Below are 18,512 nucleotides of genomic sequence, written 5' to 3'. Positions count from 1 at the left end.
AGCATTGTTGTTTAATTTTTATAACTGCTGTTATTGTAACGCTTTAACAATATCTTGTCTGCATTGCCAAATTTAAATTAAAGATAACATAAGAAATGTTTGTATTCAAGAGCAAAGCTACACAATGGGCTATCTGTGCTCTGCCCACCACGGGTATCGAAACCCGGATGTTAGTCCTGTAAGTCTGCAAACATACTGTTGTGCCACTAGGGGTGGGCAAACTATCTTATTACAGAAGTTGTATTAAACAGTAGCTCTGGAATAATGGGCAGTAAAAAGTTTCAGTAAACAAAAATAATTACTACAACAAAACAACCTGTAATTTATGATGTCATGAGCTACGGTAAGGATTCATAAAAGGAATCGTACTGGAATTTGCTGGAAACTAATAGAACGACATTCGGGTATAAACCACCCTAAAGAGGCAGGCTTACTCTTGAAACAAGATTCAAAACCTTCTTTTGCAACAGACAAGACCACCCAAACACTAACAATAAGCAAAATTAATGATTTCACAAGACCACCCAAACATTGACAACAAGCAAAATTAATGATTTCCCAAGACCACCCAAACATTGATAATAAGCAAAATTAGTGATTTCACAAGACCACCCAAACATTGACAATAAGCAAAATTAGTGATTTCACAAGACCACCCAAACATTGACAATAAGCAAAATTAATGATTTCACAAGACCACCCAAACATTGATAATAAGCAAAATTAATGATTTCACAAGACCACCCAAACATTGACAATAAGCAAAATTAATGATTTCACAAGACCACCCAAACATTGACAATAAGCAAAATTAGTGATTTCACAAGACCACCCAAACATTGACAATAAGCAAAATTAATGATTTCACAAGACCACCCAAACATTGATAATAAGCAAAATTAATGATTTCACAAGACCACCCAAACATTGACAATAAGCAAAATTAATGATTTCACAAGACCACCCAAACATTGACAATAAGCAAAATTAATGATTTCCACCAAAACGTTGACAATAAGCAAAATTAATGATTTCACAAGACCACCCAAACATTGACAATAAGCAAAATTAATGATTTCACAAGACCACCCAAACATTGATAATAAGCAAAATTAATGATTTCACAAGACCACCCAAACATTGACAATAAGCAAAATTAATGATTTCACAAGACCACCCAAACATTGACAATAAGCAAAATTAATGATTTCACAAGACCACCCAAACATTGACAACAAGCAAAATTAATGATTTCCCAAGACCACCCAAACATTGATAATAAGCAAAATTAGTGATTTCACAAGACCACCCAAACATTGACAATAAGCAAAATTAGTGATTTCACAAGACCACCCAAACATTGACAATAAGCAAAATTAATGATTTCACAAGACCACCCAAACATTGATAATAAGCAAAATTAATGATTTCACAAGACCACCCAAACATTGACAATAAGCAAAATTAATGATTTCACAAGACCACCCAAACATTGACAATAAGCAAAATTAATGATTTCACAAGACCACCCAAACACTGACAATAAGCAAAATTAATGATTTCCACCAAAACGTTGACAATAAGCAAAATTAATGATTTCCACCAAAACGTTGACAATAAGCAAAATTAATGATTTCACAAGACCACCCAAACATTGACAATAAGCAAAATTAATGATTTCACAAGACCACCCAAACATTGATAATAAGCAAAATTAATGATTTCACAAGACCACCCAAACATTGACAATAAGCAAAATTAATGATTTCACAAGACCACCCAAACATTGACAATAAGCAAAATTAATGATTTCACAAGACCACCCAAACACTGACAATAAGCAAAATTAATGATTTCCACCAAAACGTTGACAATAAGCAAAATTAATGATTTCACAAGACCACCCAAACATTGATAATAAGCAAAATTAATGATTTCACGACCGTAAACAAAATCAAAATTTGAAAAGTTGTTCATATTGTCTATCTATTCATTTTCTTTTAAATTACTTAAATTTATCAGTATTAATATTCTTGAAATATACACAGATACACATAATATTCTTGAAATATACACAGATACACATAATATTCTTGAAATATACACAGATACACATGTAAAGACAATTGGTGTGTCTGTTTGCACCCCGACTCCTCTAAACCTATTGGACCAATCTCCACCAAAACTTGTATGCGAGCACGATGAACTATGGAGAATATCATAAAGAGGTCAAAATTGAACTTAACCCTATTTCTGTTTTATGAAACCTGTTAGTTAATTTCCCACAGTCTATTGAGCCAATCTCAAACAATCTTAGTAGGTTGACACTTTAGACATTATTGAGTATTCTGGAGGTTACCGGATTGTTTCTCAATCATCCATGTTTTTCTCATGGTCAATGGGATGCAGGATGTTTACCTCAACATCTTTATTTGTTGGCAGATGGAAAACAAACTGTAAAAGTTGTTTATGGAGAATATTGGTAATAATTTTGGGATAAATTTTATATTCCAAGATATTAATTTGAAATATATGATTGGTGTTAAACTTACATTGTTTTAATCAACTTCGGACATTTTCTCTCAGTTCAGGGATTCTTCAGCTTCTTATTAATATTATTATTTCCCAAGCCAACAGAAACATCGGCTAGGTATTTTGCACCAAAAGTTACCCTATATTCGTGATAACGAAAAATCCACTTGAAGTAAAACTGTATTCTCAAGACGGCTGATATGGGTATTAAAACTTTAATTAAAATAAAGTACAGAACAACATTTCGGCCTTCTTAAGTACATTATGTGATGCGCTGCAAATGTCCATAACTTATTTAAAAATTCTTTGTTTTTTAATGAAGGCTGATTTACTTAGTATACATCATAAACGTGATGTTGTTCTCAACGGCCATCTTTGTACTCGCGTGTTAAAATCGTGTTTACATCAATAAATAATTACTTTTAAAGTTATTCAGTTATTTAAAGCGATGTTTTAAACGAACTTGTTTTATTTGAAAAAACCGCATTTGTTCTAGTAAAATTTTATACACGTTGTGTCTTACTCTAGACATATATTTATCTGTTTCTGTGCATTAAAAAGACCAATATAAGATAATTAAAAATTGGGAATCTAAAATATACAAATGACGATCACAAAGTGAGTAAACAAAAAAGACTGGATGTATGTGTGTGTTTTTATTATAGCAAAGCCAAATCGAGCTATCTGCTGAGACTGGATATCCATCACTGACGGTGTCCTCTAGCTACAAATCCTTATTATGACTCCACTATAAAATTATCGCAAGCGACATCTAATTTGGTGTAAAATCACACAGGAATTTTATAAAAAAAACTGAGAGTAGTTTTAAACTTAATTTGACTTCCTTAGTTTTCTCGTGCTGCAAATTCTTATAAGTTTTACACTCTCTTGCCATAAAAAATCAGATGTTTGTCTCACTTGTGTGTTAGTTGGAAACTACAACTCGTGCATTTTCTAGCGCATTAATTGGAAACTGCCACGTGAAAGGATCCCAGTTTTTCGCGCAAAGCTACTAGAAAGATATCTGCGCTAGCCGTCCCTTATTTAGTAGGGTTAGACGAGAGGAAAAACAGCTACTCATCACCTTGGGCTACTCTTTTACCAACGAATAGTGAGATTGACTGTCACATAATAACGTCCCCACGGCTGAAAAGCGAGCATGTTTGGTGTGACGGTGATTCGAACCCGCGACCCTCAGATTAAGAGGGTCGAGTGCCTTATCCACCTGGCCATGCCGAGTCGACAGTGTTGAACTTGTATAATATACATTTGGTGTTTTCTTACGTTACCGTTGACTTCGAAACTCTAATTTATATCGCTAATTTTATATTCTCTTTAACAGAAGTATTGTGATTTCATTATCCACCTATAGAATATATATCTAGGGAAATCTCATAAAAGACTAAAAAGATAACATCGATTTTCCAATCATATATTTCTTAATTCCAGAGAATTATCGTCTGCAGATAATAGGAAGTCTGTCACCAGGGGATAAGAAATATTGATAGCTATAATACAAGCTCTTCTACACTAAGCCTAAAACAAGTTTTAGAAAATAAAAAAGATTACTAAAGAAATGGCGGTCTAGCGTGTACGAAATACTTGACACGTGAGACGTATATTGCTACAATTATTCATCAATTTCAAATTGCTTAAGTGCAACAATCAGTTTCGGGTACCAAAAAGACCCTACATAACAAGTATATAACTGTCAATTCTAGATAAATACCACAACAAAACAATATTACTTTTTATGAAAGACATATATAATTATAATACCTTCTGAACGTATTTAGACTAATATACTAAGAAACGACCCAACAGAAAACACATAATAACGTCTACATTTCGTTACTACTAATTAGCCAGTTTAATTCGGTGTAAGTTAGTATAAAATAGAATTTAAACCACTTCGGTTGATCACTGAAAAATTAATGAAGGTTCTTTTAACTTTTGAAACTTAATCCCTAACTTAGTATTTGCCAACCAGTTTTTTGTGTTTTTTTTTTAAATATGAAGTTCTTTTTCAATGGCCTTGATTGATTTAGTTATTTCACTGTGCCGCTGATGGCAATCGGTTTGAGAGCGAAGGAAACGAAAATAAGTGATCACTTTTAGCCTCGTAAAGGAAGTTGTAATACAGAAAGGATCACGTGACGTTCAACTGCTAATATCAAGAACAAACTCGTTATGACATGCGTCACTTCCGATGAGCACTACGAATAACTTTATGTCATTTCCGGTAAGCATTATTAGTGTTTTGGTTATCTGTACAAAGATTTCTATTAGTTAGGTGTTGCAGTTCATTTTTTCATCAACAAAACCTTGCAACTGAAAACCTATGAAATGTTTCTTGATCATACTTAATGTATTATAAAAGTACACATAAAACTATTTATTCTTCGTTCCGGTTATGTATTATTAATAATCATGCCACAGTCAAGTTTATAGCACAATATCAGCATTACGAAAGAGCTGGTAGACGCTTATCGTGATATGTAAAAATGGCTTTGAATAAGTGTGGCCTAGAAAACATCTGTGGTCAAATTAGTATCTCTACAGCAACAGCAGTTCTTTAACAGTAAAATTTATAGAATAATTTTGAATGAATTCTAATCGCAGACACAGAAATGTGATGTCCACCTTTATTAAGCCTAACACTAATTAAGCCTTCTTTAAGTACGGCCTATATTCGATAAAGTGGTAAATTAACACTGTAACTTTTGTTTTTTGCTTTAGTTCAATTAAGGCTAAACTTTACTTCACTTAGTACTGTCTTTAAATAAACTTAATGTTATTCTACGATCTAATGTTAGATCCTTTTAAAACTTTGATAAACTTTTACCATGGTGTCGTAAAAAATATTTACTGAAATATACTTTCAGCTGCATTTTGTTTATACCCGTTGAAATGAAATACAGGCGCATGCGTATTTAAATAGGTGCGTGCGCGAGCATTTTCAGAACAGACAAAACTGACGTTTTATTACAGTTTTGATAAGTAAGATTTGTTGTTCGAACAGGCACGTTTCGATAACTAGTACGATCATTATAAAGTGCACAAAACGAAACTATTATATACAAACGGAGTATTATTAATACACATAGTTTAGTGTTATATGTAGTAATGACTTAGTCACTGGCCATTTACATTAATCAACACCAGAATTTAGCGAAACAATAGTCAAAACAGTTCAAGTACCAGCACGATTTTACTGACGTTTATCGTGGCCCAAGTACAACATACAATCAACTAATAATTCAAGTAACTTAAAGCCAATACTTTTTAGAATTGTAAGTAATTAAACAAAGTGTTGAATTTCCCAGTTCACCGACCTTTCTTGAAGAATACTATATTTTACACAAGAATTATCCAAGAATCTGGTTTTTATAGCACTTATATGATTCATCCCAACCTCTCCGCTTGAGAGAAATTGGCAATTTTTAATGAATCTTTAAAACGGAATGTGTTTAAAAAGTAAACATGCGTATTAACTAAAAAATCCTGTCTCTTGAAGACAGTAACATTTATTTTTGGAGCTAGGGGTCGTCTCCGTGAAACATCCATATTTGACTGACCTGTTTGGCTTCTCTCACGGTCATAAGGTTGTTGACGTTTACAGAAGAGAGCACAAAAATGCAGACTGTTCCTCGAAAGTTTCCAGAAATATTTTCAACCATTTATAAAACAAACGCAGATCTGTTGACTTCGTTTTTAGACAGTGATCTTTTAAACGTGTTTGATTTTAATGTGTTCTGTAATTGTTCTTTCGTTAGCTGGTTCGTTCAAAATTATCTTGTGAAAATAATTCAACGTGCAGCTGATGTAAACGATAATAAATTAGTCTGGTTTTTTTTCCTTAACGTTTCCTTTTAGGCTTGTTTACTTTACAACTCGTAAGTTGTAGACTTAAATGACGCTTATTACACCACACTGTCATAAAGGTTAAACTTATTTGTGCAACTTCAAGGATGAAACAAAAAAACAAAACTGAATTATTCGCTCTACCGACTAGAAATGATTCTACAATAATCAAAACTATATCGTATTCATAATGTACCCCTATAATGTATTAGATAAATTACGTAAAATTTAGAATATTCTAGGCTTTCACCTGCACAGTTACTTGAACTTAATGCCAAGCGCCCTCTAGCTAACATCTGAATTAACAAATAAAAATATAACTTATAACGATAGTAGTTTCATTGCAAACCTGAACAAATGCTTCCAACCTTAAACCTTAATGACCGTCTTATGAAAATGAAAAATATAATGAGGATAAGCTTGAAGACCTCAGTACAAATTACATTCGGCTGTGTTTTCGTTACTTACGAATACAAGCCCAATGATAAATTTGGACATGTTTACTGTATTTACTTATATTTCTCCTGTGTTTACTGCTATATTCGAACGTGTTTTTATTGTTTACCAATAGACGCCTGTCAATAAATTCAGTCGCTGCTTCATTGTTTACTAATAGATGCCTAGTGACAAATTCGGCCGTTGTTTTATTGTTTACCAATAGATGCCTAGTGACAAATTCTGCCGTTGTTTCATTGTTTACCAATAGATGCCTAGTGACAAATTCGGCCGTTGTTTCATTGTTTACCAATAGATGCCTAGTGACAAATTCGACCGTTGTTTCATTGTTTACCAATAGATGGCTAGTGACAAATTCGGCCGTTGTTTCATTGTCTACCAATAGATGCCTAGTGACAAATTCGCCCGTTGTTTCATTGTTTACCAATAGATGCCTAGTGACAAATTCGGCCGTTCTTTCATTGTTTACCAATAGATGCCTAGTGACAAATTCGGCCGTTGTTTCATTGTTTACCAATAGATCCCTAGTAACAAATTCGGCCGTTGTTTCATTGTTTACCAATAGATGCCTAGTGACAAATTCTGCCGTTGTTTCATTGTTTACCAATAGATGCCTAGTGACAAATTCTGCCGTTGTTTCATTGTTTACCAATAGATGCCTAGTGACAAATTCTGCTGTTGTTTCATTGTTTACCAATAGATGCCTAGTGACAAATTCTGCCGTTGTTTCATTGTTTACCAATAGATGCCTAGTGACAAATTCTGCCGTTGTTTCATTGTTTACCAATAGACGGTTATTAATAAATTCGTTGACAATTATGTAACTTATCATATATACCTATTAATTCCTTTTAAGTGATCGCTTGGCTGTCGTAACTTTTCTCTGTTGAACAACATAATACACGAATACATTTTCATTAACTTCACTTTTTCCCTTCACGGCTCATTAGGTATCAATCCACAAACACTTTACCCAAATACAACAAGTCAGAACCTGCTACTAAGGTTTTATCTTCCATGCAAGTAGAAAATTCTAAAAGAATAGAGGGGAGGGGTCGGAAGTCTTCAATCATATAATATGGTATGTTACGTCAGAATGAATAATGATTACGACCCTGGTGACTTGAGGAGGTATGGTGGTAAAGAATGTGGTTAACTTAAAACCTGTGATTAAGTACGTCCCACCCAATACTCTCTGTACCTTCTTCTAATTTGGCAACCAAGAAGATTTGGGTCACTCATAGGATAAAATATTACTAGTAATGTTGCATTCCAGGAGATGGATTTGTTCCATATAATATGGATCCAATAACAAAGTTTCTCATTATGGTGTTGATGTAAACAGAATCTTCATTAGAAAACCTGTATTTAATGAGATGCATCAACAAATTAAAAAATTATCTCAAAATTATTTAATAAAATTTAATTAATATTAAACATCAGGCAGCCATGAGAGATGATTTTCATATATTGGTATTAAACCTTTTTTGATTTTTTTGCATCCTTACCTAAAATCACATTAAAAAAAGACCATATTATCTTTTTTGCAGCTGTTTGATTAACACTGAATCCCTTTTCTCGAAAATATAGTTACATAATTTACGAGATATTTCTAATTTTATGCAGTACGCAAGATGTTAGCGCGCCCTCTTTATCGTAAAATCAAAAATGGATAAACAAGTAATTTCTAGAGTGTAAAAAAAAAGACGGCTCGATCAAAACTTTTGTACTTACACAATAACATACTAGTATTTCAAAGAAATTTTAAACAAAAATATAAAATAACAGTTGTTTCTATGGCATTACCACTAGTTCCTTTTAAACAACTGTTATATTATAAAAATAAATACAAAAAGTTCTGGAAAACGTTTAGCAGCTGCGATCAGAAAGCTGTATTTAACTGTCTTCTTGTTTTAACACTAACATCGCAAATAACAAGTTGTGACTTTCGAATGTGTGTAAACGTGATCATGTTATAGTCGGTTTTATATTCAATACACGTTTTGTGGCAAAAATTCCAAACCCTGAACATCAGTAGGTAAAATAATTAGAATAAAAAGTATTTTATTTTAATTATAAATGGCTGAGTGGATGCACATATATTTTAAATTAATAACTTTCACAACTGAAGCGAACCTCTCATTGCTATTTTAACCTGTGAAACAGAACCGTGTTCACCATGGATATCGAACCAAGAATTCTAATATTAACAGTCTTCAAGCATAAACATAAATGTACAACATAATTACATTTTTACTTATGCAAGAAAAATATCACGCCCCTACTATTTAAAAAGAACACACCTACAATCTAAAAAGTTCGAAGTGTATCTCCATTTTTATTTTTTTATTTTTTTATTTTTAATTTCGCGCAAAGCTACACGAAGGCTACTTGCGCTAGCTGTCCCTAATTTAGCAGTGTAAGACAAAAGTGAAGGCAGCTAGTCATCACCACCCACCTCCAACTCTTGGGCTACTTTTTAACCAATGAATAATGTAAGTGACGGTAACATTATAACGCCCCCACGGCTGAAAAGGCGAGCATGTTTGGTCTGACGGGGATTCGAACTCGTGACTGTCAGAATACGAGTCGAGTGCTTTAACCACCTGACCATGCTGGATCCCTTCTTCATATAAGAGGATGAAGTTACGTACGAAATGCAACAGATAACATGTTTAAATTAGAGTGCTAGACTTTTTCATTTTTAAAACAAAAATAATCAAAGTATCGAAAGAAAATCAAGCCCAAAATAATAAACACGAAATCATAAAATAAGCTTCATATTATAATAGTCCTGGTACAGCGGTAAGCCTACGGATTTACAACGCTAAAATCAGGGTTCGATTCCCATCGCTGGATTCAACAGATAGCCCGATGTGGCTTTGCTATAAGAAAACACACACACATATTATAAAATTATCTTCATAGTACCAAACTGACCCTTGGCTACCGAAATTACAAACCAACCTCTAACCCTCTTTTAAACATTAGTTAGAGTATTTGCTAACGTTACTGCATGGTTTTCGATAATTAACATTAGTCACGAAATTTAAAATAATCGATTTATATTTAAAAAGTGAAAATTTGAATCATATATACATCATTATCCTTCACTTTCCGAGAGAAACAAAAAAGTGTATGTTATTTTCAGCCAAAAGTATCGTTTGCGACAGATATGTGTCCACTCATTGATAAAACAGTATTTATATCGCACGTTCTTGACACCAAATTTGATACCAATGGAATCCATACAGAAAAAACTGCCACAGAAATACCTCGTGTATTTCCCGCCCATACTATGGCAGTTGCTTGTTGATTCGATCTTCATTCTTTGCCAATATTGATACTATTGGCGTAATTTTCCGGTACCGAAAACGTATTAACTGTACGAACACTCATCGTTTCAAGTGTATCTGTCACGAAAGATAGGACGTTATTTGTAAAATGAAAATAAGTCACACAGCAATATACAAGGAAAATTTTGAAAAGAGTTACTAACTAGTTACGAACTACAATCAAATATAAACACAAGAATGATTTATTTTGAGAGGCTTACTTGGCTTTTTTATACAGAATAAACGAAACAAAGTATATATTGTTAATAAGGCCTAAAAACGATATATTGTGATATGATGTTGTACGACATTACTTTACACAATAAAAACATTTTAAAATATTAATAACGAGAAACAACATTAAGGTCTTACAAAGCACATCCACAAAATAAAAATACTTATAATGCTTTCACATACTTCCGTTTTATTGGCCTGAATGTCCTTTCATGATGTTATTTCAATTTTCGGCCTTATCACTTAAACATACGGTAGATGGGTGACGAACAAAGTCTTCCGCCCACATAGGTAATACCAGTTGGTTTTTACCTTTCATGTTCTTCACGTACAGTTACTGGATTAAGGGACAAAACCTACGCATTTACATAAATGACCACTGTATCTCGAGAAATGATTCACAGTTTTGTTAATAAAGGAACATCTTAGTTAGCCAAGGTTTTAAAAACCACCACCAGGGCACTAAGCTTTCTTCGGAAAGCTTTTATTTTATATTTTTAAGATAATTACTGAACAAATGGATATTTCAGAAAAATACTAATAATATTCACAGAAAAAAAGTGAGTTTAAAACAAAACGTTTTCCTTCCTAACATTAATTACTAAATTTTGAATTACTTTAATAGCTTGAGTGACCTTGTACTTTGTGTATTACGTGTAATTTTATACACTGGCTATTCGTACTCTTCCCATCACGGATAACGAAAGAAATGTTTTGTTATAAGCACTCTCACATTCCGCTGAGCTACCAGGTTGTGCAACCTTGTCTTTTTAGGTGTGGCTTTTTCTCACTGACCACTGACTGAATTGATCCAAATTGTGAAAATACGATGATAACCAATCTATACCTGAGGGTTAATAATACATTAACATATTAATGGTATGTTAATATCTTTACTCCAACGTATTGTAAAGGAGGTTTGCCATTACCAAAGTTCCTCCACCTTCACCTAGAAAAGGTTTTAAAAGTCTATACATTTAAAAAAATCAGTATTTCAGAACTGGAATATTTTCAAAACTTACGGCATTTAATAAACAAACAAATTATTAAATTTATTAAAAGATTACGACAAAGCAAAATATTAAGTTCAAAACCAATAATATTATTAATAAACAATTAACTAATTATAGGATTAAGTCAAAGCCATATACTAACTTCAAAACCTTCTTTACTTAGTACAAACATACATCAGTACTGGATTAAGTCCAAGCCAAATATTAACTTTAGAACCAATAGTATTATTAATAAACAATACGTTATTACAGGATTAAATCAACACCAAATATTAACTTTAGAACCAATATTATTATTAATAAACAATACGTTATTACAGGATTAAATCAACACCAAATATTAACTTCATAACCGATAGTATTATCAATTAAACTCGTTATTACTGGATTAACGTCAAAGCCAGAGATTAACACCAACATTCGCTTTATTTAATAAACAAATATATTATTAGTGGATTAAATCGAAGTTACGATCTATAAGTAATAAAAACATTACAACGAAGTTTAACTTCAAAACCTACAAGACAATAAACTCAACAACTGAACAAATTTAAATGTTTATGGATTATAAACTAACGTAAGAAAACTAGATTTCAAAATCCGTTTGTCTTTTGAGGTTTTTTTTTTTTCGGCATTACTCATGTTTGGTTTAATGAAATAGCAGAAATTATCCTCGAATCATCTAGAAAACAAAACTAAAACCTGAGGAAAATATCTATTAACTAATCTTAAATTTCTTCTGTTATTTCGTCATGAGGGTTAATCAGTATTTTACCTTATATAACTGACCAATCACTGTAGAAACCTCATACAACTGACCAATCACTGTGGAAACCTTATACAACTGACCAATCACTGTGGAAACCTTATACAACTGACCAATCACTGTGAAATAGATGAATGTAACTACTCAATTTTTTTAAAATAAAGATTTCTAGACTGAAGAGGTATTACTGTTATTCATGTTTTTTGTATATAATTATTTACTAGTATTCAAGAAGATAAACGACCTCTAGTGGTACAGCGGTGTATCAGAGGAATGACACCATTATAAGCCGGGTTTCGATACCTGTGGTCGGCAGAGCACACATAGCCCATTGTGTAGCTTTGTGTTTAATTACAAACAAACAAACAGATCAGATAAATAAACACGGAAAATCTTAAAAACCACTAGAAACTGAAACTACTTTTGTACAAAACTGTTTTATAGTAAAATAAAAATGGATTTTTACCTCTTAAAGAAATGTTTTGAAAAATCTGTGAAAAATCAAGCATCATATTTCAAAGCTTACACAAGCAGCCTTTATACAGACAATTTAAGATTTAGCAATCTGAACTGTGGGTGTTTATTAATATGTCATTTAGTTTCAACATGCCGTTATTTATATAAACGAGTGTTGGAGTATTTTCCGTCCTATGGTACCCTGGTGGTTAGTGCAGTCTGAAATTCGAGGGTTCGAATCCCTACCACACCAAGCATGCTCGCCCTTTCAGCCGTAGGGGCGTTATAATATTATGGTCAATCCCACTACTCGTTGATAAAAAGAGTAGCCCAAGAGTTGGCGGTGGGTGGTGATGACTAGCTGCCTTCCCTGTAGTCTTACACTGCTAAATTAGGGATGACTAGCAAAGATAGTCCTCGAGTACATTTGCGTGAAATTCAAACAAAATCAATCTGTTCTGTTGTCCCTGGTAGTCTTATCTAAACAAAACAGTTGCAACTTATAAGAGCCGATTTCTCTTAGAATGTCAACAATTCCATTGTTAAATCATCTAATAGTAAGGTAATAATTGCAAAACATTTTTAACATCTCATAATATACTGTGCATATATACCTAGGACAAAATACGTAAATACTGTGAATGTTTGGTAGATATCTTATAGACTAGTACTTAGTTTAATATTATGGCTGCTCTGGTTTCCTTGTATCACATATCCGAAAAGTTAAGAAAATTTGGTTTGTTTCGAGTTTCGCATACAACTGCACAAGGGTTTCTACGTTAACTCTCTAATTTAACAGCGATAAATAAGAGGAAAAGCATCTAATCAACACCACCCATTGGCAGTTCTTGGGCTACTCTTTTACCAATGCCCGACATGACCAAGCGTGTTAAGGCGTTCGACTCGTAATCCGAGGGTCGCAGGTTCGAATCCTGGTCACACCAAACATGTTCACCCTTTCAGCCGTGGAGGCGTTATAATGTACGGTCAATCCCACTATTCGTCGGTAAAAGAGTAGCCCAGGAGTTGGCGGTGGGTGGTGATGACTAGCTGCCTTCCCTCTACTGATAAATTAGGGACGGCTAGCGCAGATAGCCCTCGAGTAGCTTTGCGCGAAATTCAAAAAACAAACTAACTTTTACCAACGAACAGTGGAATTGAACGTAACATTATAACACTCTTATGACTAAAAGAGTGAGCATGTTCGATGGAACTAAGATTCAAACTCGCGACTTTCACAATGTGAGTCAAGCATCCTAACATCCAAGTCGAGTTTAAAAATATTCTATCATAGTTTCATACAATTGAAAGCTTTCACCCTCATATATAAAACTTTCAATATTTTTTACTAATTTTCAAAGACTATTTGTCATCTCTATCTCGCTATTACCAAACATTTTCAACACTAGTAACGAACAATGGACCCTCAATTTGTTACTATTGTTAGCTTTGTCTTCCTCACCCCGAGGTTTCGAACTTCGCCTCCTCTTGACGTACCTTCTTTCCCGTCTCTCCAACTGTTAACCCTCACCTCCATATATCTCACTTTTTGTTTCTTTAAGCCCAACTCCTACAGACGAAGTAACTTTAAAATTCATACCATAAATAATAGAAAGTTGTTTGCGTCCTCCAACTAATACACTTAGAACTACATCTAGTTAACTAGTTTATCGGGTTCATTTTACCCGTTCTGTCAGGGATTTGAACAAGCGGTTTCGCTTACCCGTACAAACTCTGCATTATTTATTCCATTAACACTATTAAGACACTCGAGTGTTCGAAATTCTATCATTCTGCAAAAATGCGAGGTCTATATTTCTCATGTGCTCCGCAATAAATAACTTGGAGTGGCTTAAGTGCACACTATAAAATCGATTATCCCTTGAAACTGTGAGCTTGCATTAGACTTTTTTTTTTTTTAAGACGTTTCGCCTATTTTCCTATATACCTGCACTTAGCCAGCAGGACTTAACAATAGTTCAGTATCACCATTAAGAACGCATAACGGTGCCCTGGGCGCCCTCAACTTACAGAAGTTTCACTTGTTTGTTTTTTCTCCTAATATTTATAAAATACAATCGCCAAACTATACAATATGTGTCTGTGGACGTTCCAGCTATGTGTTCTTAAAAAAAAAATCTATTATTCCTCAAACTACAGCATTCCAGTCTAATCAACCCTTAATCTTTGGAATACAGTTCCCAACACTAATGTTCTTTAACATTTTTTTATACTATTCAGGCACCTAGTTTTTGTTTGTTTGTTTGTCTATGACTATACTGGTTATATGGTCCTAAAATGTGAGTGAAACAAAAAAGAAATAAATAAAACACCATCAATATTACAGTATTCCTACTAGTTGCTGTTAATACAAAAAAAAAATGCTTTGAAACAAGTGTGTATATTTGGCTAATTCTTTACGCTGAACAGCCAAAAACAGCATTTCTCGACATGACAATATTTGAGCCCTACTGGAATTATATAAAACGAGATGGTAATTTGTGAGCTAACTATTATTCTTACAACTTTAGCTCCCACTAATATATATCCCTGTTGCTGTTAAACCGTTAATCTTACGAACATAGATCCCATTGTTGTTAAACTGTTAATCTTACGAACATAGATCCCATTGTTGTCAAACTGTCAATCTTACCAACGTAGATCCCATTGTTGTTAAACTGTTAATCTTACGAACATAGATCCCATTGTTATCAAACTGTCAATCTTACGAACGTAGATCCCATTGTTGTTAAACTGTTAATCTTACGAACATAGATCCCATTGTTGTCAAACTGTCAATCTTACGAACGTAGATCCCATTGCTGTTAAACTGTTAATCTTACGAATGTAGATCCCATTGCTGTTAAATTGTTAATCTGACGAACATAGATCCTATTGCTGTTAAACTGTTAATCTGAAGAACATAGATCCCATTGTTGTGAAACTGTTAATCTGACGAACATAGATCCCATTGTTGTCAAATTGTTAATCTGACGAACATATATCCCATTGTTGTCAAATTGTTAATCTGACGAACATAAATCCCATTGTTGTTAAACTGTAACTCTAGAGGGTATCGATTCCTCCTGTTATTCTTCAAACTATAACTTTTCACTATTGCTGAGCTGTCGATACTTGTATCATAGGTCTTCATGCTGTTCAACCTTTAATCTTTAGAATATAAATCTACCATTTTTAAAAGATTACGGAACTGTTGCTAAATTACTGATCTTCAGTAGATAGCTTCTGTTGTTGTAAAATTGTTAACATGTCTTTCCACATCTGTTGATATTTAACTGACAAATAGTACAACTTACCCTAGTTGTTAGAGGGAATGTAGATTTTTTTCCAAGAACAGCTTTTGTTACCGTTAATAAATGATGAATTTAGAGATTCGAAATTATTTCCTAAAAATAGTAATATCTCTACTACCTAACTTCGAAGAATTATGCCTTGCCAAGCTGTTGGTATTTTATCTTTTTTTCCTTTTAGTAAAAATAAATTAGTTCTAGATTTCGTCTCATATCATAAAATGTGGCGTTTCCTTTTTGTTTGGTTGTTGCTATAATTATTATGTCTCACTGTCATCAATCGTTATTTAATTTTTATTTTTAAAGTCTTGTTTAACTGTTTTTCGTCTGCTTTAATTTTCCGTAACCCGGAGTAGGTTAATAAGTATTTCCATCGGTTTGTAAGATTGTACAAATTGAACAGTCAGCTTGTTCTAAAAGTTAAAACAGCTGCTAATCTTCTTAGATAGTAGCGTAATACCATCTTCAGTTTTAGTCTTGAATATGGTTTAGAGCCCAAGGTAAGGACCGAATGTTACTAGAATGTAAAGACATATCAGATTTCTGACGTCATATTAAATTCATATTATCCATGTGTTTCTGTATACTCGTCTTTTGACCACTGTTTCCAGGCAATATATTAATAATCGAAGTATAGAAGGATGTACATTTGCAGTATGAGAGACGTGATGAAAAAACCCAAAAGGAATTTTTTGGTCTTCTTCCATTTCATGGCACGTGACTACAATCTGACAACACATGTTCTTTGTAAGACGTACTTCTGTACTGTTGTGACTGTCCGTATCAGCTTCACGTTAAATATTCACAATTCATAAAATTGTGGCAGCGTAACCGAAGAGCTTAATTTAAACTTTGCGACGGGCAGTTGCGTAGCCGAGGGTGAACTACTTTTCATTTTGGGAATATGATGTTTACCCTAGTCTCGGTTAGGGTTTGACAAACCTTCGAGCAGCCTGTCGTGCCACCACTCGGCCTCGACCCCAACCACATAAAAAAAATATATGCATATATAAATTCTTTTTACACAATGAGAGCGCTCGTGTTAAGTACGAAAGCTTCAAATAGAATTTCAGTTTTTGTATTTATTTAGTTGACACGAAAGTCTCAGCACCGAAATAACAATCGTAGTTTTATTGTTTAATATTTCAGTTGTTATTTCTTAATATGTAAAATCAAAACGACGCCAGACAACTGTGTGACTCAGTTATGCAACAGTTGTAAAAAGTGACGCTTCTGGTATAACCTAATTTATTGTGATATTTATAAATTAAAAAATATATTAATAACGAACAGTATAAATTAGTGTTAAACATTCATGTGCTAAAACCGTGCCAAACAATTCCAAACACAGATTAACTTACACTGTAGACTTACAAAGCCTTAGTCAAGTTTCGTCTTTACCAGTAAAATTAAATTCTGTCACTTGAGAAAGAAAGGACCGGTTGATCGCTTAAATATTTAAATTACTACTTCCCGCTCTAAAGTAAACGGCCATTCGAAGTTAACAAGTTCATAACATAAATCACATGCATGTTTTAAATTAATATAATCAAAGATTTTTAAAGGTTTTTTTTCTGTTTTGTTAACATATTTAATTTCAGGCTCATATATGTAATGCTTTAGCTCACTCACTAAACCTCTTCAGTTTTTTCGACGGCCTCTTTCTCTTCTGGTGACAGGGAGAGATTACTTTGTGACAAACTGAAAGCTACGTACTACTTCCTTAGTGAAATCTGCGGCCAAGTCGCCACATAACGCTGCGGGCAGCGTGATGCTCAAGGCCGATGACACACGCGCCGGCTGCTCAAGGCGATCGAGAAACCAACTTGTGCCACAAATTTCTTGTGAATTACTTAACTTAGAAACTTTAATGTCATACTTACTCAGTCCTGACTCTTGGATTTCTCTTAATATTTCACTAAGTCAACAGGTAATGTCTCTAAAAGTTCAAACTTTAAGAATCTAACTGAAAACACCAACAGACGAGATCTCGACAACCCACACGAAAACACTCGAAAGAAACATCACAGATACGCTAGCCTTTCCGTGTCATGTGTAATTTAAAACTGAGTACGCCTTTTCACTGCGCCATCTAACGGTCCCATGAGAAACGTAAAGTCACTGAAAATTGTTCTTTATGCATATGTGTAGCTGTCGAGGCTTAGCTTTTCCCTCTAGTGAACACAACTAGAATCACAAAACAAAACAATCTAGCTCGGAATAAAAGTAACTCCTCCAGTTCGCTTGTTTAATTTATAAAATTAACTCTTTCCACGACTGCTAATTAATCATATAAAGCTATATTGTTAAAATAAGCATTTAATTAAAATTGTAGATTTCATTATATCACACTTAAATAGAAAATTTTAAGTTTGTATTTATGTAAAAATAGTAATGTTTATGTATTATATTGTTATGTTCGGTTTCATTTTTTCTACTGTTCATTTAAGAAGGTTACGTACTAGAAACTCTTTATTGTCACATATTTACACAGTTAAGTACATAAATACGTTAATAAATATACACCCATAACTACCAATAGCGA

General features: G+C 33.4%; 1 protein-coding gene across 1 annotated transcript in view; it reads right to left on the bottom strand.

Annotated features, from left to right (window-relative positions):
• The window catches only part of LOC143239113 (chondroitin sulfate proteoglycan 4-like), a 121,988-nt gene extending 103,922 nt beyond the window's left edge, over window positions 1–18,066 (bottom strand). Inside the window, exon 1 of the mRNA XM_076479943.1 lies at window positions 17,851–18,066. The gene's annotated coding sequence lies outside the window, so the exon portion shown is untranslated. The remainder of the gene's footprint in view (window positions 1–17,850) is intronic.
• Between the last annotated feature and the right edge of the window lie 446 nt (window positions 18,067–18,512).

This window comes from Tachypleus tridentatus, chromosome 13 (genome assembly GCF_004210375.1).
Source record: "Tachypleus tridentatus isolate NWPU-2018 chromosome 13, ASM421037v1, whole genome shotgun sequence".
Lineage (NCBI taxonomy): Eukaryota > Metazoa > Arthropoda > Merostomata > Xiphosura > Limulidae > Tachypleus > Tachypleus tridentatus.
The sequence above is the reverse complement of the archived record's forward strand: the minus strand, read 5'-3'. Positions and strand labels throughout refer to the sequence as shown.